The sequence below is a fragment of the Bemisia tabaci genome, chromosome 7 (assembly GCF_918797505.1).
Source record: "Bemisia tabaci chromosome 7, PGI_BMITA_v3".
Taxonomy (NCBI): Eukaryota; Metazoa; Arthropoda; class Insecta; order Hemiptera; family Aleyrodidae; genus Bemisia; species Bemisia tabaci.
The window spans coordinates 19,250,780-19,274,288 of NC_092799.1; the positions used below are offsets into that span (position 1 = coordinate 19,250,780).

At 40.8% G+C, this 23,509-nt stretch overlaps 1 protein-coding gene across 9 annotated transcripts in view; it reads left to right on the forward strand.

Annotated features, from left to right (window-relative positions):
- The window catches only part of eag (potassium voltage-gated channel protein ether a go-go), a 389,509-nt gene that overhangs the window by 60,583 nt on the left and 305,417 nt on the right, over positions 1-23,509 (forward strand). Inside the window, exon 1 of one of the 9 annotated variants that reach the window (XM_072302444.1) lies at positions 1,930-2,510. The exons of the other annotated variants lie outside the window; for them this stretch is intronic. The gene's annotated coding sequence lies outside the window, so the exon portion shown is untranslated. Of the gene's footprint in view, positions 1-1,929; positions 2,511-23,509 lie in introns of those variants that run through there. 9 annotated transcript variants of the gene reach the window in all.

Sequence of the window (23,509 nt, forward strand, 5' to 3'; positions counted from 1 at the left end):
AGTTCCTCACTGCCGTGCTAAGGAAAAACACCGTATGAACATTCAAGAGTTGTCAAATTTCCTCCGATAAAACATTATATTTTAGGTTAGTTGCAAATTTTTTTCTTTAAAATTTTTAGGAACTTAGGTAAGATAGCGAACAAAATTATCCAAAAAATTGGAAGAAAAATATTCGTACGTTCATTAAGAAATCGGTGTTTTATCAAAGGAAATTTAGCAACGTCTAAAGGTGCGTACGGCGTTTTTCCTTGGCACGGCAGTTTACGCGTCCAATCCAGTGGTGTGCTGCGTGAATTGCGATTAATCAATTGTTATGCCATTTAAACCTATGGTAAAGAATCGATTTTTAAGGTGTTCGCAGCGAACACTCTGTTTATCGATCCTTTTCCATAGGTTTAAATGGCAGAACAATCGATATATCGCAATTCACGCCACACCACTGGTCCAATCACTGAGCTGGAGGAGACGAATGAGGATGAGGACAAGGAGGCGTTCCTTCAATATGACTTTTTCGACTGTTGAGAGTTTCTGAGTCAAAATGCGCGGCCAGGATACTGAGGAAAACCCCTTGGCTCCCAGCCAAAACGAATTTCGACCTCCAACCTAATTAGTTCACACTCCTCCGCATTGGTTTCCAAATATTCCTCCCACCACCTCCTAGTCCCGTCAGTATCGGACTATCTCCCCAAACGAATTATTTTTCTCGCCCAAACTTGCACAGTCATTCATGAGATTAAATAATTAGCTCAACTGCCTCCCGCAAGAATTGGGCCGATGTGATTTTTGGCTCTCGGCGTCTTGTCGCTCAGTTGAGGCTGTTCACGGATAATCTCAAGGAGATTTTTCGTCAGCTCTCTTTGGACGGGATTAAACATGATCGGAGATTTTTGAAACGCGGCATGCTCTGATAAAAAAGTACTTTGATAAAAATCACCAGATTCGTGATGTTCCTTGTAAGCTCTTAAATACTAATAACCATATGTAATAAGAAAGGTCTTTGGTATTTTTTCATCGAATATTTCACCACCAAGTTGACATAATTATTATCTTTCGCTGTAAACTACATTGATTCATTACGGCTACTACTAGTTAAGAGCTCATTACGAAAACACTATCTTCGGTGATTTTACACGGAAATAACTATATGATAAATTCAACTATAAATCCTGGCTGATCTGGGCTCTAGCTATGTGTGGTTGCACCGTCCCAAAGTATGGTCGATTCAACCATTCAAGGGCTAATCCAAGGGTTTTTTTTGTTTGAACCGTAGAGGATTGCAAAGAATTGCGTTACTTTCAAGGGATAACCCCTAACACGTTTATTTACATGGCTGATTGTTGAAATCGAGGTATTTTTTTGGTTAAAGGGCGCATGAGACTTCCAATGCTACTAATATTGGGCAACTTAGTTCTCTAGTTGTAAGTCACTTATCCGACAGTTCTGCTATGAATTTTTCCCTGAATCTGCTCCGAGTTTTTCCTGATTATTGTGAGGAAGTTAATCGACTGTGAATTAATTTTATCTATCGCAAACGCTATAAAAATTGCACAATCTTAGCAGCATTGCAAGCCTCATACGCCCTTTTACCGAAAAAGTCCTCAATATACCTTTTTTTTGCGATCATGGTTTTTTCCTTAGTTTGAAATTGTGCATCTTTTGGATCGGACCATGGAAATACCGTAAAAACAGGGTGGCAAAATTTCATGAAAAATCAAATCTTCAAATTTCACGTGAAACCTTTCATGAAATTGCAGACATTTCTGGAAGATATTGAAAAATACCAGTTCCTTTTTGTTACATTTTTGTGTGTCTGAGTGCGGGTTGCATACTCCAGCCCCTGAAAAATGTGAAATATTTCACAGCGTCGTGAAATTCGATGAAATATTTCACTGAAATCTGCGGGTTGCATACTCGAGCCCCTGACAAATGTGAAATATTTCACAGCCTAGTGAAATTCGATGAAATGCTTCACTGAAATCTGCGGGTTGCATACTCCAGCCCCTGAAAAATATGAAATATTTCACAGCCTCGTGAAATTCGATGAAATATATCACCGAAATCTCCAATCTTTCATTTCTTTATTACGTTCATGCCACCCTGCGTAAATATCGCCTCCGGTAAGTGTCCTTTCCCGTATTTTTACAGATCGGCCACCTCGACTGGAAAACTTTTCTTCGAGCGCGAAGCTTCGGGAGCTTAGAGAAGCGCCCGACGGACGGGGAAGCGAAAAGGAGAGCGGGGCAGCGAAATAAAAGCCGTCGAAATTAGACTGGGAACCGAGCGAGGATGCTGACTTCCTCGCAACTCGTCATCTCGAGCTTCACGGTCCTGGTGGTGTTGCTCGTGTGCCGGGGACTCCACGACGCATCCGGTTTGCTCGAGTTTGCCGAGGAATTGATTCGCTACTTTCTATCTTAATTCCGAGCGCGGCGGAGACGTCAGCGCCGATCGCCCGCCCGCGTCTCGTTCTCTCGCCCCATTACCCCCGCGCTCGCTCCCCGGTGCCGCAGGTACGTTGCGCCTTCATTCGCGCGAATGCAACGCTTCTCGCGCCTTCGTTCGCCGCGATACCACACACTCGGCTTGCGCTGCACGTTGCATGCGCGATACTTTGCAGGCGCGTCCTCTAGAGTAGAATTTTTGACCGTAGTTATTTCCTGTAGTATAGTGGCGTGGCGTGCTTTGCGATGTATCGATGCCATTTAAACCTATAGAAAAGGATCGATAAACAGGGTGTTCGCAGCGAACCCCGTAATAATCGATTCTTCACCATAGGTTTAAATGGCAGAACAATCGATACATCGCAATTCACGCCACGACACTGCTGTAGTAATTAGCTCCCGGGGTTCTCGACTTCCTCTCACCACACGTAGAAAAAAACCTCGTGCGTGGGACCCGAAGTTTAGGTCATATGGATCTCTGAGGTTTTCGGATTGAGCATCCGAACACTTAAGGTCCAGCTGCTGAGGTTCGGATCACACATCTGAAACTTCGGTTGTACATTCTGAAGTACTTCAGATGTGAGAACCGAAGTCTTTCGGATGTGAAAACCGAAGTACTTCAGATGTAAGAACTGAAGTTTAAGATGTGTGATCCGAACCGCGACATCTAGACCGTAAGTATTGAGATGCTCAAGTTGAAAACTTCAGAGATCCATATGACCTGAACTTCGGGTCCCACGCGCGAAGTTGTTTTCTCCGTGCAGAAGGCGCTGCTTCGGTGATTTTAGAAGCTCGTGTCCCACTATCAAAATAACTCATCAAATGCAAGATGGCGAATCGCTTTCGATTTTGCATCAACAATTGACGGCCCGCCAACTTCTGATAGCGGGCTTGCGTGAAAACCAGTACGCATCTCCGCCATCTTGCATTTGATGAGTTCATTTGATAGTAGGACACGGGCCATAGGCCTCTAGACATGCCACATCAACATCAGCTACAGCCAAATTTAATTGGACGATTTAATATTTTACATGAAAACGACTGAGCAGATTTTTGTGCATATTTCAGTGAATTTGTCCACGTAGTCCAAAACTAATTTCCCAAAATTTTCAAAGGAATCCGCACAAATGTTCTCTTGTTAAAAATTAAAGTGCCCCGTTAAATTTGTCAATAGCTGATGTGGCTTGGTTCATTTCTGCTAAACGCGGCCTCTTTCATAGTTTACAGAAAACGAATCTTAGCGCGTAATTCCGATACATTTCGTAAATTTCCTCCCAGCTTATTAGACTGTACTCTCAAAACTTCGTGTCTGAATCAAACATTTTTTCTGTTGGAATACCATTCAACGGAGATTCTGAATTTTTTTGGACCGATTCTGTTTAGGTAGTCTATCTAATGGGTTGCGAAATCAGGAAACCGATGTTGCGAAAAACTTCATAAAGCCACCAATTTTTGGCGAAGACCAACCAGATAACGTAAAGTCGTGCACAAGAAACATTAAAATGATCTATAAGCCTGTAGGAATCATAGGAAAGCGGGAAAATTTTTCGGTTGTTCATAAGATATCCAAAGCGCTAGATATCCGACTTTTTAAGTAACTGAGGCGTTGACCATAGGCTTCTTGGAGATAAAGCACATACCCTTCGCTAATCGTTTTTGTTAATCGTAGTTCATTCAATGGCCACAAACTTGAGTGTAAAAATTTCTGCTGAGGTATCCTTTGAGTAAAATTAGAGCGCCAAATAGACCTGCATTTTCGGATGAAATTGATTGATTTTGTCGTCCTATACCTTTTCCCTCTAGAACTTCGCTTTGTATACCATAGTGTTTCCAATGAAAGGCTAATAACATTAGTGTTTAGTTTTTACTAAAGTCTTTAACCTTTGCCATTTTTAATACGTCTTAGAATTAAAAAGATTTTGTAGTAAAATTAAATTCACTGTAACTGCTTTTAGGTAGCTGTTGAATCGTTAAAAGAATAATTGCAATTTTCCTTAGTCTGTTTTTGATTATTGTTTATCAATTGGACCGCGTTAAGCAGAAAAGAACCAAGCCACATCAGATATTGCCAAATTTAACGGGCAATTTTTTTTTACATGAAAACGGTTATTTCGATTTTTGTGCGAATTTCCTTAAATTTTCTGATTAGCACCAAGCAATTTCCTCGACATTTTCAAAGGAATCCGCATAAACGTTCTCTTGTGAAAACTTTACGTGCTCAGTTAAATTTGACAACATGATTTGGCCTGGTTCCTTTCTGCTAATAAACACGGTCCAATAAATCGTCGTCGGAAGTAGCTTTGAAAAGTTATTTTTTGGGGCGTACCCATCACAAGGTAATTGAAGCCCATAGATTTCCAACTGTGTGCAAGCTTTTTATTTTTCAATAAGTTTCTATCAAAGTCAATCATTTAAGTTCTTTGGTTACGTTCTGTTCAAAATTTGAAAAGAAATTATGAGAAAATCTGTTCTCCATTGCATCTCTTCTGAGTAATTTTTTTACCTCAATTGAAGAATGACCTTATACCGAATCGCACACCGAGGGCAAAGGGAGGCAAAAAATGAAATGAATTCCTGATGCTGTGACACCATCAAACTGAAATTTTAAATTTATTGAAAACTTTAAATATTTGCATTTAATCACATAAAATTTCTTTCCGATGTTACGATCTGTTGTTTTTACCGACGAACTTGAATCCTCTTTTATTCAGAATACTGCGCTTGTAAGTATGACAGTGGTATGGTAAAAATTTACGTGCTGTAGTGATAGACAACCATTAGATGAAAATGATGAAAAAAACATGAAACAAATATAAAGTTTTTCTCATTTTTCATGATTGATTAGATTCCTTTGTTCCTTTTCCCTCCGATATGTTTTATGATTGAGTCTCAGTAGATACAAACAGTAGATGGAACAGTAGTATTTGAGTAGATAGAACAGTTTTTTTAACTTGCATTAACCTTTATGCGGATGGAGTGGAATCTTTGACATCGTACCTACTTCTTTATCCAACACTTCTCTATTCAATGAATCCCTCTCCACACTAGAAAAGAGACTCCACTCAAAAGAGTGCGCTGGAAAAAAACACATTGGATCTAGAGTTCAAACTCTTGAAAACATCGACAAGAAATAGGACTCTTGATTCAATCAGATTTAAGCTCAAATCAAAAGGAAATCCGCTCAAATTAAGAGGCTTGGTTCTTGATTTAAGCAAAAATCCGATTGAATCAAGAGTGTTTTTTCTTATCGATGTTTTTAAGAGTCTGGACTCTAAATCCAATGTGTTTTTTTTCCAGTGAAACATTTCTGAAGGTAAGGACAAGATTCGAAAAATACAGAATAAGTACATACGGCGACCTTCCATTAAGAAGATGTCGGTGGAATGTAGGTAGGAGTCAATTAGAGGAAGAACATCAAGAACATTCCACTTTGAAACTTTTTAGAAGAGACGTCAAATTATATCCTGCTATGCAGGGTGTGTATTATAAATGGAAAATTAATTATTTTTCTTTTCAGCGTCTCTTGCTGGTTTTGCCAGTCTTTGCCTCACAAATGAGTCAGTTGCGCTGGTCACAGAATCGTGTTCGATGGTTGATTCTCGTAGATCAGCTAAAAATAACACAATCTGTCGAGACAGCACTTTTCTAAGTTCAATATTAACAGAATTATCGCGCTTCGGAAGATGCAGTTTATGACCTCATCCACCGCGGAAGTAACACCCTTCGTTTCTTTTACACACTGGAAAAAAAAACACATTGGATCTTGAGTCCAGACTCTTGAAAACATTGACAAGAAAAAATACTCTTGATTCAATCGGTCTTTTGCTTGAATCAAAACGAAATCCGCTTAATTAAGAGGCTTGGTTCTTGACTTAAACTAGATTCTGATTGAATCAAGAGTACTTTTTCTTGTCAATGTTTTTAAGGGTCTGGACTCTAGATCCAATGTGTTGTTTTTTTTTCTTTTTTTTTCCAGTGCATAGATTTGATGAATCAGTGAGACACGCATTTGCACTGATTAAACTCAACGTGAAACTCGTATGAAAGCAAGGTGGAAGAAACCAAGGGTGCCACTACCGTAGTGGCTGACGTCATTAACCGAATGTCTCGAAGCGCGATATGCGATATGTCGGTTGATATTGAACGTAGAGAGATGCTGTTTGGATGGATCTTATTATTTTTTGCTGATCTACAAGAGTCAAAACACGATTTTTTGACCGGCGCAACCAATGTACCTCTAGAGATCGTGGCTGTGACTATTATTATCATCCGAGAATTTTCTCGTTCCCATTTTATTACGATGATATCTGTCCGTAGGCAATCCGAGATAAGTTTTCCAGTCACTCCTCCTCGCTATTTATTAATTTTCGCGTGTCCTCGCGTCGCTTTTGTGTCTATTGTATTCAGCTGCATTCTGTTCTGCGGTCGAATGAGGAGACGCGGAGATTCCGACGACTTAGTCCATAGATTAGAAACAAGGGGCCACATGTGGTTAGTCTGGGTGTTTAGATGGAGCATCAAGACAAAGATTTGCCCTGGACAAAGACGAGAAATTTGCTGCCTTGCATTGTAAGCAGTGGGTTTGTGCAGAGAATTCAGGTGCTCCACTGCCAAATTGCGCTCATGTCACAAATCTTCACGAGGGTTGACCATGGGGAAAATTAGCAGTTAGATAGAAAAAACAACTTAATCGGCCCGAAACACTAACAAAGAAACAATTTAAAACGGGACTAAGGCCGCAAATAGTAAATAGAAACACATAAAATAAAATACGAAACCCGGGACGTTTCGCAGGGATCACACCCGCATTTTCAACCGGCAAAACAAGAAAATTGAAAGAAGGACACCATGAGCCTCACCGTTGTAATTGTGAGCAGTTAGATTTATATCCATTCACGAGTCACCATTTTTTTAGGATCGATGATACTCAGTCAACATTTTTTTGCCTGATAATCTTCCTTTTTAATTTTGCCCAACAATTGTGAGGCATGCCACAGAATAATTTTTTGTTTGTTTTTCCAATTTATTCAAAAATTAACATGGATTCAAACGCCAAGTTTCCCCCAGTGGCGTGGCGTGCTTTGGGATTTATCTTTTCACCTCCAATTTAAAAACCTATGAGAAAGGATCGATAAACAGGGTGTTCGCAACGAATACCTTAGTAACCTCTTCTTTACCATAGCTCAAATGGAAACTATCGATAATCGATCATTTACGCCTCGCCCCTGGCAAGATCATACTTACTTTTATTTACTTTGCCCTATAGACCAGCGGTTTTCAGTCCTCTTTGGCCGCAGACCAACTTTTCGCTGAGGCAGAAGGTCGCAGACCAAGTAAGTGGAAATTTGGTATGCTCTCCCCAACCCATTCGGCTAGAACTCTGCTTTCGGCATCCGCTGCCAGAGCTGTGGCGCGAAATTTGAATTTCAACAACTTTGCAGTCTTGGCCGAAAGCGAAGATGACCGTCTGCTGTTGATAAAAATGAACCAACAGCCACTTCACTAAAAGCAGATAAATTTTAATTTCTAAGAATTTGCTTGCTGAGAATTTGACCTCCTGTGGTGTAGTGACTGAAGTGCTTGCTCTATAATCGGGAGGTTCCGAGTTCGATTACCGGCCAGGTGACCCCAGTTTGATGGTCCCGAACAATCGCTACTTGGGGCTAACTTGGCAAGGGACTGAGGGGAGACGGGACTTAAGGGATTGTAAGCGTGAGATTATCCCCTCAGGGATATTTGAAGTGGAAAATACAAAAAACACTGTTCATTTTTATCGACGGAGGACTGGTCATATTTCTTTTCGGCAAAGACTTCAAAGATTTTAAAATTCAAATTCCGCGCCACAGCTCTAGCGGGACAGCCGAAATCCGAGTTCTGATCGAAAGGGTCGGGTGGAGCATACCTACGTTTTACTTCAGTGGCGTGGCGTGAATTGCGATTTATCGATTGTTATGCCATTTAAACCTATGAAAAAGGATCGATAAACAGGGTGTTCGCAGCGAACACCTTAATACTCGATTCTTTACCATTGGTTTAAATGGCATAACAATCGATATATCGCAATTCACGCCACGTCACTGTTACCTTGGCCGGAGACCACCCGCAAAATTGTAGGATCTTTTTTTTTTTGGGGGGGGGGGGGCTTTGCTTTTTTACATTTGAATTTTCGGTCGAACAATTTTTGGCGAGCCTTCGCGGACCACCGGTTATGAATCCAGGAGGGTGTCTACTGGTCCGGAATTTCCGGAAAGTCCAGAAATAGGACATTTAGGGCACAACTTTCGAGGGCGGCCCGGAAGTTTACTTAAAAGGTACAGAAATTCCGCAAGTAGGTCCGAAATATTTGCCCTCATACCATGCGTATTTTTAATAAAGCTTGGAAAGTATGCCGTACCCTGCGCGTTGATTCTTGAAGTAGTATTTGCGATGCAAGATTGCGATTGCGCAGTAGGTTCATCTTCAAGCCACCGATGGAATTTTGTGGCTGCGTCATTACTGTCGCAATTCGAAAGAGAATTTAGAACTGTCGAAACTTTCAGAATTTCGGAATTTCATGTCATTTTTTATCATTTTTGCCGCAATCTGAGCGAGAAATTCAAATTGTTGACATTTTTCGAATTTCGTCGCATGGAATTTCCGTTAAGGAAGTATACTGAGTTTCTTTGGAATGTACTAAAAAAGTACTTGTTTTTGGCCAGCCTGTATTAGTAGACAATAAAAAAAACAATTTAAAAAGCGGGTAACAAGGCTAAAATTTCACACGCACAAAACCAAAATTTGGTCATAATAACAACATTCTCAATTGAAAGGTACTTATCAGGTACTATTTTCGATTTTTAACCATTTTTATTTTTGATTTATCCAACTAAGGATGGCTGAATTTTTAGCCGAAACGTTTGGTTTTGTGTGTGTGAAATTTTAGCCTTGTTACCCGCTTTTTAAATTGTTTTTTATTGTATATCTTGTCACGGGCTGCAGAGCATCTATCATACTTCATGTATTAGTAAACACCCTGGTTCTATTTTAAATTTTAAGGGGTGTTTCTAGAAGGAAAGCTCACGAGGAAACCAACGGAACCACTTTTAAACCTTAAATTGTTGTATGAACGGGGATGCTTTAAAGTTTCCAATTCTTGTCCGACCTCATGCATCGACCCGATCCTCTGTGAGACCCCGAGAGGAAATTCCGAATCGGAGAATAAAATTGGGGTGAGGAGGCAACCGTGCGACACCGTCGGGCACCGCGAGTGCACGAGAAGGCGCGAGCTGGGAGCATTAAAGTCTTACGAGGAGGAAATAACTGCTACGGAGACGGATAATTACGCGAATATTCATAAAGGCTCCTCGTTGCTCGCTGCTCCTTGCTCGGCCATATGCGAGCGCCACGGCGACCGTCGACGCACAGTGGATCGACACAAGAAATCAGAATTTCGGAATTTTATTTCATTTTTCATCATTTTTGTCGCAATCTAAGCGAGAAATTCAAATTTTTGAAATTTTTCGAATTTCGTCACATGGATTATTCTGTTCAGGAAGTACTGAATTTCTTTGGAATGTACTGAAAAAGTGTCTGATTTCGACAAGAGAAGTCGGACAAAATTTGGAAAATTTAAACGCTTTTAACTCCGTTAATACTTATTTTTGAGGTTCTAAAAGTGGCCCCATTGGTTTCCTTGTAAAATTTTCTTCCAGAAGCACCCCTGAAAATTTACAGGGTGTCTACCGGTCCCCAAAAGTCCCCGATGATCCCCGATTTGGGAAGAGTGACCCCGATATCCCCAAAAGTCCCCAATTTTCTTGTTCAGGTCTCCAAAAAATGACTAAAATCGTCCTAAACATCGGCATTTTCAAATTTTCGACGGCGCAGTATAACCAGGAATAAAAAAACTGAAGCGTCGCTTGGTTTTTTGTATGTTTTAACGGGTCAACATGACTTGTAAAATTAGCCGTTTAAAATACGCCTTAAACACTCTATTTAGCTCTCATTCTCTTACTATTTCGGGGAAAAAGTCCCCAATTCTCTTAAAAAAACACCCCTAAAAGTACCCGAAAGTCCTTAATTTTTGGGTTTTATAGCTGGTCGACACCCTGATATAAAATGTGTCGAATTAAACATCAAAATTTGCAGTTTTAGTCAGAAACTCAATATCCGACCTCTCACTTTCTTCCCTTGCGAATCTTTCAAATCGCCAAGAATACACCTTCAGAATCTTCTAGAAGTTTCATTAACACCTGAAAACATCATTGAACAGATGACTAGCTCAAAGAAGAAATGGCACCTTATTCAAGAATTCATAACCGACATTCTCAAACAAAAACAAAGAGCCCTAAATAAAGAAGAAGATAATACGACGACTGAAGAAATAACCAACCCACCCTCCTCCCTCGACGACATGTCAACCGACGATTCCGAGGCCAACGATGATGAGTGAATCTAAAGAAGTCTGAGGAGCCTCACTGTCCATTTGTAATTTATAATTAAGGCACTATAAGGAAACTCTAAAGGGGGAACTTTCATGTAAATATTCTTAGGACTTCTATATTTTAACATGTATCCTTAGGCCTTCGGCCATCATCTGTCTAATAATGGTTCCACCTTTTTTACAAAATTAATAAATATTTCGTTATCTAAAAAAAAAAAAAAAAAAAAAAAAAAAAAAAAAAAAAAAAAAAAAAAAAAAAAAAAAAAAATGTCCGACCTCTCAAATCGACCGGATCCACTGTGCGACCGTGGACGGAAGAGGAGGCGACTTAGCTCGCGACTCGCGGTCTGCCAGGGAACGAGGTCAACGAACAACGGGAGCCGCGGCGCCGCCAGCCAACTGCCGCCCCGAATCCCCCGGAAGGGTAGGCAACCCCCGCCCCTCGCCCGCGACCCCTCCTCCAGCCCCCTCCCATGGCGAATTCATAAGCTTCCGCCCGATACCTGTGATTTCGGTGACTCGCGTCGCAGTGGCGTGGCGTGCTCTGCGATGTATCGATTGATGTGCCGGTCAAACCCACGGAAAAGGATCGATGAACGGGGTGTTCGCAATGATCAATTTGATAAGCGATTCTTAACCGCACTGCCGTGCTAAGGAAAAACGCCGTATGAACTTTCAGACGTTGCAAAATCTCCTTTGATAAATCGAGAATTTCCGTGTAAACTTATAAATATTTTCCTCCCGATTTTTCAGATAATTTTGTGCGCAATTTTACCTAGAGATTCTGAAAATGTGAAGGGAAAATATTCATAACTTTCCTCAAATATAAACATTTCATCGAAGGAAATTTGGCAACTCTCGAATGTTCGCACCGCATTCTTCCTCAACACGGCAGCATAGCTTCAAATGAGGAAATATCGAAAGTCGATCGTGTGTCGCTTCGACCTGCCGCTTAAGCCCATGGGAAAGGATCGATAAACGGGGTGTTCGCAACGATCAATTTGATAAGCGATTCTTTACCGCACTGCCGTGCCAAGGTAAAACGCCGTATGAACTTTCAGACGTTGCTAAATTTCCGTGTAAACTTATGATTATTTTCCTCCCAATTTTTCAAATAATTTTGTGCGCAATTCTACCTAAAGATTCTGAAAATGTAAATGAAAAATATTCATAGCTTTCCTCAAAAATGAACATTTCATCGAAGAAAATTTAGCAACTCTCAGATGTTCATACGGCGTTCTTCCTCAGTACAGCGATTCAATGCTCAACGCTCGGCAAAGCGCCCGGAATCACTCGTGTATGCAATTTCGCGCACCGGAGCCGGAATAGTTGTATCACTTCGCCTTACAAACCTTACCGCATTGTATTCTCGTAAAATCTTAGCGTCGAGTCTCCGTCGTTGTTCCGCTCGTGAATTGTTTTGGTTTTGTGTGGCTCCAGAGAATTGGTAATGCGAAAGACGCCGCTAGCACCGGGCAAACGCGATAAACCCGAGCAACGGTGTTGGCTGGCGAATGCATGCAGGTGAACTTTTTGTCGAAAACCAATTTCTCTTTTCAGGAACCTGAAAAAGTTACTCCGAGTGACCGGGAAACAAAACAATTTCCACCTCTCGGGAAATCTGCGGGCAAATGCCGGGGCCATCTTCTTGACATTTGTTGCTCATTAGTCACTAGTCGCTTCGCCGCCCATCGACTAGTCGGGCAACTTTGCGTAGACTTCGTTGCCAACTTGAAGTTCACTTTTTGCACATCAGTTGCTTCATCCATAGTTTATTTTTTCACCGTATGAAGCTCCATCGATGTGAGTACCCGAAATCGCTAAAAAGTAGACCATTACACCGCGATCTGAATTTTAGACATGCTTTAACATGAAATATTTCACACGTAATGGTTTTGACCCTAGAACACACCTTTCCCACACACTGCGAGAGGAAATATGCGGTTAAATATGCACCACTTGACATGCACTTTCAACGCTTCCGCCGGAACGCTTGGTAGGTTTGGTGATTGATGTTATTTCGCGGAATCTTGGACCCGAGGAAATATCACAAACTTTCGTGCGTGGAAAATCAATTGTAGCCAAATACCCAAAGCCATAACGCTTACCCACCAAATTGCTGTGCGAATTAGCTTCCCTTGAATCGGAGTTAAAATTGAAAGGAGAACTAACAGTTTTTGAGAATTTTAGTAACAACGTATGTGCTATCAGTTTCACTATACCATGCCATGGCTGCCTCCACGAATGAGCCAGTAAATACTGCCCTGCTAAGAGCCTACCAGTATGAACCTTCTGGCGTTGCCAAATTTTCTCCGATAAAATACACATTTTACCGTTTCGAAACGGTGTTAATCTTTTTCTTCAAGATTTTTGGACGATTTTATTTGCCATTTGAAACGAAATATCTGCATTTCAAAGGAAATTATGTACGGCTTTCCTCAACAAAAAAAATATTTTATCCGGGGATATTTGATGACTATCAAATGTTCATACGGCGTTTTTCCTTAGCAAGGCAGAGTAGTGGTTCCTTCTTGCAAAGTGTAGTCTAATTTATGCTGTCTTTTCGTCGCTCCTCTGACATCAGGACGTATTTCAATTTTCACGTGAGCCCTGATCTCCGTATAACTCCATGCTTTATGGGGCTCATGTGAAAATATAGATACGCCCCTACGTCAGAGGACCGACATTTTTTGCCGCAAACAATTAGGAAGCTGAAATCCAATTCGGGGTCTCCGATTTTGAATTCTGCTGCCATTTTGTCTTATTCTCCGAACTTTACAAGGATAGGGAAGTAATGGCAATGTTCCAAGACTCCAGATGAAACTCGCGCTCTAGACGCTGTTCGATTGTTGAACTTTTAAGGGAGAGTCCACTCGGAGACAAAAAGGAACCATACACTAGTCACTCTGCGTCGGATGAAAACCTCTGATCTCGGAACTCCATCACTCAACTTTCAATTACAGTTTTGTTGGCCGTTGAGTGACCTGCTAAGGAATTCGCTTAGCACATCAGAATGCCGATTGTTGAATCGTTATCGTCCCTAGACTGATTTAGCGACGATCACTCGATACAATATCGAACCCCTGGTTTAAACCAACTCAGACTATCATAACCTCATGTGCGAATTCTTCATAAGTGAATTGTGTTAATTTATCACAGTTAAGTCATTGACCGGTCATAAAGCAATTAAAGACTGATTAGAAACGAGAAATTTCGATTCTAAGAAACACTTACGCATTTTACCTCCATGGCGCAAAGGGCGCGAATGAAGAATGAAGAATACAAACGAAGAAACAAGGTTGTGCGTTCGTTGACATTTGAACCAAGGGCTCAATATTATAAGGGCTCAATATTATATCGAATGACGTGTAGCCACTAAATCAGTCTTTTTTGGGACCAAAGCTCCCATTCCATGTCCGATTAAAGTTCCGCGACTCGCGACTTTTTTGTTCCAATCTCTCCCACTTAATGTCCGTTAAAAGTTCCAGGATTCCTTTCAGATTAGTATCAAGTTCCGAAAAAGTTCCGAAGAATGCAAAAGATGCGGAACATTTCGGGATTTTCAAAAGTTCCGGGTAAAATTCAGGAAAATCTCAAAAGTTCCGGAACTTGGAACTGGTTCCGGGAAATGGAAGTGCGGTCCCCTATCCCAGGATGCGGTTACTGCTCTTTTCCGTAACCCAGCCGCGGCAGTGGTGTACCGCCGTGCTAATGGAAAAACGCCGTATGAACATTCTAGAGTTGCCAAATTCCCCTCGATAAAATGTTTCTTCTTGAGGAAAGCTGTGGGTAGTTTCCCTTGAAATTTTCAGAAACTTTTTGTGGAATTGCGAACAAAATTATCCGAGAAATCGGAAGAAAAATGTTTACAAACTTTCCCGAAAATTCGCAATTTACTCAAAGAAATTCTATTGACATGACCAAACCACACAAGCTGTCTGGTCATAACGTCAAATATGATGTCATTTTCGACTCTCATGATCTGACGCACTCTTTCATTGCGGACCCGATCTCTCCTAGAAATTCCTGCAGACCTCCTCCAGAAATCCATCTCCGTTGCTCTTAGCATCCCCTGTGTCCGTTCCTTCAGCTGCCAAACTTCACATCCATATGTACACTGAAAAAAATGAGTTAGCGTCAGATGACTAAAAATGGTTTCTATACACTAACTCAAATTGTGTGATTTGGACACACATGATTTTTGGTTTCTGTACACTAACCACTATTAGTGCTGGGAACTAATTCCGCTACTCTAATTCGCATTCGGTAGGGTTGGGTCAACCTAACCTCAAAACTGAGAGAGGAGAAAACGGCTTAGCGAATGATAACTGGACCATACTTTCAGGAAAAGAAGATTTCTTAAAAGATGAGAGGTAAAAATCAACTGACCGGTTCCAAATGAACGACAGAGGAAAGGAATATCCCATAGGTATGTGCAAGTAGACAGAATTATCCTTTAGAGAGACACACACTCACACATGAAACGGTAGCGAATGTTCACACTGAATAAACATATCTCGTCCGAACACTTGAGATATTCTTTTGAAATTACGGGGAAACACGAACTATAGAAGTAAGCAGTAAGTTCACAGATTTTCGTAAAATATAAACTGAACGCGGAACGCTTTAATCGCAATTGAATATAGAAGATTGACGACTCCAACGAATATCATGCTTGTTTACGTTTTGAATCGAACAGACGATTTCTAACCTTAACAGGTTTATTTATGTTGCTTTCGAAAGTTTTCAAGAAAGAGAGGACACTATAAATCATACCGGGAGTATTTACATTGTCAAACGAGCCCGAAATTTCACATTTTAATTGATTTTCACGAGTTGACGCGATTGAGGCTGTTGTACCGACGCCACTTTTTCGAAACTAAATAAATGTAACGGACAATGTGGCAGTTAGTGTTGAGGGCGAATTAGTTTGACCCGAAGGTGAATTTGTCTTACCACAGCGCTAATTTTACAGCTAGTGCTGTTTTCCAATTCTGGTTCGCGCTCTAGTAAAGTCAAGTCAGCGTATGAAGCGAATTGATTGGTGCTTCAGTACAATAAATTAGTTCTGAAGCCTAATTTTGATTCAACTTGGCGAGAACTTACCAAATTAGTTCTCAACGCTAACTACTTTTTTTTTCAGTGAAGAATAGCTTTGACTACAACGTTGTAAATTCAAAAAAACATGTAAGAAACAAATGTAATTAACAAAACATATAAATTGCAATTGTAAAATAAACTAGTTAGTTTTATCTTAAAATTGTGCAGAGGTAAAGAATTTATAATTAATTTCGGCTTAATAATTAAGACCTTCGTGTCTTTGTGCCTCTTGTTCTCTTTGGAAATCCGCGGATCCCAGAGGATTCCATTTAACATCGCTGTAGCTATCCTTGCCAGGGTGTTTCTTTCCTTATTTGAAATTTGGAAACGCCTGAAGGTTCATACGGCGTTTTTCCTCAGCACGGCAGTGCAATTGCGATTATAAGCGGAATTTATAGGCGAGACAGGAGAAATAGAAAACGATCGGGAGGTGGAACACCGCAGAAGTGGCGGTCGCGGGCCGTAATGATCGGTCCTCGGGGATAATCGAACGGAGGAGCAGTGAAGTTGTCAACGGCCGGGCCGCCCGATGGCGGCGTCGCCGCTCGCCCGCGCGCAGCGCCGCGACGCCCAGCGGCCCCGATGATCGTGACGGTGTAATAGTGTTCCGTGCAGCCGGGCACTAGCTCATAGCGGCACCGAGTTTGCCACATTCACTTTTCTGCCGAGTGGTGATCGGTAGAGTCCCTTTATACTGAGAGTCAAGACAATATGAATCCATTTCTGATTGGTTCCCGTATTTTAGGCCTTCACAGTGTCTCAAACGGGAATAAAGATTACATTTTCACCGATTGCAAAGATTATAATCTGGAATGGACCGAGGAATTTCGGGTTCGACAAGGAACAAACGGAATGAAAGAAGGAACGGAGAAAGGAATTTAAGAATTAGCCGATCAAAGATTACGAAAAACGTTTAATTTCTGTAAGCTTTATTCCCGTTTGTGACTCCATGAGGGGTGTTGTCTTGACTCTCAGTATAAAGGGTGATCGGCAAGTGCAAAAACCCTGGTAAAAATTGGCAGTAGAATGTGTGTTCCAAAATACTATAGACCTAAAGCCGGCTGTAAGATTTCCAATAGCCTCTGTAAGCGGCTATACAATTTATTATAGCCTTTCATAGCCGATGGCGATGGAGCAACAGGCAGACGATAAAGTTTATGCTAAACGTTACTAAATACGGATACTAGGACTTAGTTAGTTTTTGGACTACCGCTCTCTTTTTGTGCCGTAGAATCTTGATTTATTTTGCGAGGAAAGCTCCGTACTTTTGAAGGATACCTGTCATTCTTAATATGTTGGAGCGCCTTCAATTTCTGATGGTTCTGTGCAATACCTCTGGTGTGAAATAGTTGCTTCAGACGCCGTGGCACGCTGCGGCGCATTGCGCAATGCGTGAAGTATCCCTGTTTGGTTTGTAGGCGTCAATGCGCGTTTGCGCGATGCGTGAAGTATCCTTGTTAGGTTTGTAGGCGTCAATGCGCGTTTGCGCAATGCGTGAAGTATCCCTGTTAGGTTTGTAGGCGCCAGTGCGTCGCCGCTCCGTGTGTGTTAGGCTCAAATATTTAATCTCGCGGAGTCAGCGTTTTGCAACTCATGATTTTGAAATGTTGGCACACTCTGTATATGGATTAATCTCATTTTAATTGATGAAAAAAATATGTTTTAAAGGAAAATATAATGTGTGTTTTGTGAATATTAAGGTAGTTCCGTATCAAACTTAATGATTTCCAAAGCACACGAATTTCTACACAATTTCCTATAGCCTTTTATAGCCAATGGCGATAAAGTGTAAAGCCCGGCGATAGGTACTATAGCCCGGCTTTATACCTTTTTATAGCTTCGTATAGCCCGGCTATATGATTTGCTCCGCTTTCTACAGCCAGCTATATGATTTTCAATAGCCTTCTTTAGTCGGCTATAAGAACTCCTATGGTATTTTGAAACGCAGCTCCTATCGCCAATTTTTACCGGGGAATCAAATTGCACATTGAGTTGCACCCCCCATGACTAGTGTTCGAAACTCACCTTTGAGTTTTAGAAGCCATGTGGCGCATCAAGCCCGATTTTTAGGCGCCATTATGAAGCTTTTTTAGGGGCCAAATTGATTTTTTTGCCTTTATATCAAGGGGCATTTAGTGACCAGTTAGACGCAAGATGTTTTCGTAACAGAACTAGTAAGTAGCTCGTTGGGGAAGACAAAAGCACTAAGAATGAAATCATGCAGAATAGAAAAAGTTTTCACTTGTAGTGCTGAAAATTCTGAGTTTTTTTTAGTTCAGATAGATTTGCTTTACCTTCTGTATGTGACTCCCTTTGAAAATCCAAATTTTTAGGGGCCACGTTGGCGCGGAGCCTTTATTTTTTAGGCGCCATGGCCGATTTTTTAGGCGCAATTGGCGCGTTGGCGCATGCGATTTTCGAACACTGCCGATGATGCCGCAGACCAGTCCTGCCGTGCTAAGGAAGAACGCCGTATGAACCTTCAGGCGTTGCCAAATTTGCGTCGATTAAATACGAATTTTTTGGGAAAATTGCTAAAATTTTCTTCTAATTTTTCAGACAATTTTGTTCGCAATTTCAACTAAATCATTTGAAAATTTTAAGGAAAAATATGCTGAAGTTTCCTCAAAAATACGTGTTTTACCCGGGGGAATTCGGCAACTCCCGAATGTTCATACGTGGTTCTTCTTTACAACGGCAGAGTGGCGCAGTGGCGTGGCGTGCCTCGCGATTTATCGATTGATTTGCCATTCAAACATGGGAAAGGATCGATAGACAGGGTGTTCGCAGCGACCAGGCGACCATACCTTAATAATCGATTCTATACCATAGCTTCAAATGGAGAAATATCGATAATCGATTATTCACACCACGCCACGGCAGTGGCGGGCCCAAGGGGGGGGGGGGGTGTGCACGGCAGCAAAGTAGAGTATTTTGCGAAAAGTGTCCTGATAAAGCATAATGGCAATAAGGATACATTGTAAGAGAACAGTATGTATGAAAGGAAAATGAAAGTACTGATTGAAGTTACGGCGTTTTTGCTGTGTACGGCAGTAAATTAGAGTATTTCTCGAAAAGTGTTCAAATGAAGCATAATGGCACTAAAGATTTATTGTAAGAGAATAGTATGTATGAAAGAAAAATGAAAGTACTGAATGAAGTTACGGCGTTTTTGCTGTGGACGGCAGTAAATTAGAGTATTTCTCGAAAAGTGTTCAAATGAAGCATAATGGCAATAAAGATTTATTGTAAGAGAACAGTATGTATGGAAGAAAAATGAAATATCGATTGCATTTACGGCGTTTTTGCTGTGGACGGCAGTAAATTAGAGTATTTCGCGAAAAATGTTCAAATGAAGCATAATGAACACAAGGATATATTGTAAGAGAACAGTATGTATGAAAGAAAAATGAAAGTATTGATTGGAGTTACAGAGTTTTTGCTGTGCACGGCAGTAAATTAGAGTATTTTACGAAAAGTTTCCCAATGAAGCATAATGGCAATAAGGATATTTTGTAAGAGAACAGTATGTATGAAAGAAAAATGAAATATCGATTGGATTTACGGCGTTTTTGCTGTGGAGGGCAGTAAATTAGAGTATTTTGGGAAAAGTGGCGGCGTTGAGTGGAGCATTGGAGCGTAATGCTGACGCGCGCTGTGTCCTGTATTCACAGGAGCATCGTCTTGCAGTTGACCTGACACGAATGCCATGTCCGGCCCAATGCGAATTTGATGGCCACCGGCTAATTGGTTTCAATGTTGCAGTCCGGCCCGCTCCCAGCAGGGGCTGCCAACCCCACCAAGAATCCCCTAATTTCATCACCCCTCCCCACTTGCCCGCCTTCATAGGGTTTTTTTACCGGTGAAATTAGAAAAAAATACACCTGGTGCCTACGATATTGCCTATCGCCGCATGGTGGATCGAGTCAATGAGAGAGGTCGGACAAACTTTGGAAACTTTAAACGCTCATAACTCCCGTTCATACGAAACATTGAGGTTTTAAGAGTGATTTCATTGATTTTCCTGTGAAATTTGCTATTAGAAGCACCTCTTTAAATTTAAAATGTGACGAATTAAACCTTAAAATTTTCCATTTTAGTTAAAACTTTCATGTCCAACCTTTCTGATTGACGCGAGTCACTGTGCGCCGGTGCGGAGCCTGATACTCTAGAAGTTGGAAAAAATACTCGTAAATTCATACCGCACAGAGAGAAACTTCAACACAAAAGTTTGGTTAACACGGGAAGTAAAACACAATGTAACCCTAGCTTTCGGTTGACAATTTCAAGAGAAAATGTCGGCAAGTTTTCGTGAAGAAATTGAATAAAAAAACGATAGGTGCGCACCAACGTCGCAATTATTGGAAGAATGCGTTTTCCTAGACTCTCCATTGTTTTTTGCGCTAAACTCACCAAAAACTGTACCAAAATCAACGCAAAATTTGTGTTGATTTGTCGTTCACTTCCTGTATTAACCAAAAGGAACACAAGAACACAAATATGATTACAGAAAGTTGGTGACGTAGCTCACGTGCCTTAAAAATAAGCATAAAGGTGATTGGCTACGTTACCGACTCTCTGTCTACATGACCCGTGCGCGTGCGTCGACTGCAATCAGTTTACAAGAATATTTTTGTCTGTTCATGCTCACACATAGGTGAATCAGTCAGTTCGAAAACACGCCAGTTCGGAAAAAAAAAAAATTGGTCAGGAAACACCTAAAACTGCGCAGCGGGCGAAGAAGTTAGTTTGAGAAAAACCTTTTTGGTGCCGAAGGACAATTACTTAGAGACTTTGTAAAACACCAAGTTGAAATCTAAACAATATGTTTGATGACAGAGAACTAAGCGTTTAAAAATTTCCGAGTTTGTGTGTTTTCGTTCTCACCGACTTTCAGATACTGATTTTTCATAGTCTGCCCTGAAAAATGTATATTTTTCGACCCGAATAACGCTTGAATATTTACATAACTTGTTGGTACAAGGTATATTGAACCGAAAAAAGAAAATCGCAAAATCGGATGGTCACCCGTTTCCCTTGAAATTGCCAAAAATTGGTATTTCCAATGAAATACTTCGATTTTTCCCTTTTCCCGTCGCTGTTTCGAGCACTTTCGATTGCAATTTCGAAATTTCCTTTTGCGTGCAGATGTTTCTATCCATAAGTTTTACTAAACCGTAAAAAAGTGAAAATCGAAAAAAACCCGAGTTGGTGTGTTTTCGAACTCACTGATTCAGTTAAAGATCTCCGCGTTTAGTGCTTCTCAGTGTTACTTTTTCATGTCAGCTCAACCCAAAGGACTTGGTTGCTCAACTCATTTTTGTGTTAAATCGACCAAAACTGTAGGCTACTCTTGGATATCGGATCATTGAAAAAGCGTCCTGCGGAACTTGTGTACACTTGTTTTCCTCCTAATGCTTGGAGGTCGCGACTTGCAAGTAGCTTTACTGACGTGCTAAGGAAAAATGTCGTATGAACCTTCAGGCGTGTCCAAATTTCCTTTAATATATCACGAATTTTCGGGAAAATTTGTAAACATTTTCCGTCCAATTTTTCGGATAGTTTGGTTCGCAATCTCACCTAAATTTCCTCAAAATTACAAGGAAAAATATCCGTAGCTTTCTTCAAAAATAAACATTTTATCGAAGGAAATTTGGCAACTCTCGAATGTTTATACTTACGGCGTTTTTCCGCAGCACAGCTGTATAGCGCTTTGAATTACCACTAGGGTGATTCAAGCTCGATTCTGGCGGCTGTTGACTAATATTCAACAAGGTCGTAGATTAATTTTCAACTCAAAAATTTGGTAATCGCAACCCAAAGAATTGGTGTGGTGGTGGTAGTTTAACACAGGGAAAACTAACATAAAGAAAAATCCACCAACAGCTTGTGCTACTTCGTGTTATACTTCTCATATCAGCACAAGATTTCGGTTACTGTTTCTGACTGTGCTTGCGCTGATAAGTGATAATAGCTCTAAATTAATCGGTCATTCTGAAGGAGGTTTGAGCGCCAGTAATGAAAATTCGAGACGGAACTATTAAAATTGTTTTAATCGACCCAATCTAAATTTTGGAGGCTAGAAAAATGAATATGTCAGAAGAGCACAATTTAAAGTTGGATTGCAGTTGTTTCAGAAAGTTTTCAGTAGAGTCCCTTTAAACTGAGAGTCAAGACAACGCCCCTTCATGGAGTCACAAACGGGAGTAAAGATTACACAAATTGAACGTTTTTTGTAATCTTTGATTGGCCTTTTCTTAAATTCCTTTCTCCGTTCCCTCTCTCATTCCGTTTGTGCCACAGATAAGTCCAGATCACTAACATCGGCGGAAGAGCGTGAGTAGTTTTGTGAGCGTCATTGGCGGGAAAATCCATGGGCATTTAAAACTAGGAACCAAAACTGAAATTTTGGCTATTTGCAGCAGATTTTCGGCGGGAGAATACTTTTTTTCATCCCACATCAACAGAAAATTAACGTTCCTAGGAGATCATAAAGTTTGATACAAAACTACCTCAATATAAAACACATTTATATGAACATTTATAAAACACACATCATATTTTCCTTTTATACATGTATTTTTACTAATATTTCCATGTAAATTTATTATTGTTACTGCCCTCTTTAGAGGTGTAAATGGCCTTAGATGCTAAAGCACCGCTTTAAAATAAAATTATTTTACTACTACTACTACCCCATCAATTTAATTGAGAATAATCCATGCAGAGTGTGCAAACATTTCAAAATCATCTGAGAAACGTTGACTCGGCGAGTTTAAATATTCGAGCCATACGTAGAGCGGAGCGGCACGTGCACTGGCTCCTACAAACCTAACATGGATACTTCACGCATTGCGCAATGCGTGAAGTATCCCTGTTAGGTTTGTAGGCGCCAATGCGCGTGTCACGCTGATCGCCCTCGCCCGCCATGGCGCGGCGCTTCACAACAGAGCTGTTGCACAGTATCGCGTGGACGTAAACTACCAGAAAAAACAGGTGCTACCTGAAAAATCGTTGACGAAATGTCCTATAACCATAAAGGGACTCTAGTTTCCAGCAATTTGAACGGACAAAAAAAAAAGAACTGATTGGAGCCTGAGCCATTTTAAAAATGAACGGAATGGACCACTAGACAAGGTACGAATTTAAGCATTCTGATACATGTTTCTTAACCAGAATTTCACGTAGAACCCGATTCACACTACGAAAATTACCGAAATCAACTTCTAACGAAGATATTATCGTTTTTATTTCGCACTGGTTACGAGGAATTTGAACTGCCCGCTCACAAGAAACTCAAAGCTCTACGTGAGTCAAATCGCGCACTACAATGGTTTCAGCAAGCCTCTCAATCGAGCAATATACATTTCTCACCATGTGTTGTGCAAACTATAAGCAATTAGCTATAGCTGAGCCAAAGTGTCAAGATTGAGGTTGCCAGATTTTTATATCGCAGAGACTGTCATGATAACGGTTAGCGCTCGATGTGAATCATGTAGAGCATTGAGTTTTTATGAGCGGGTGGTTTGAATTTATGCATCAAGAA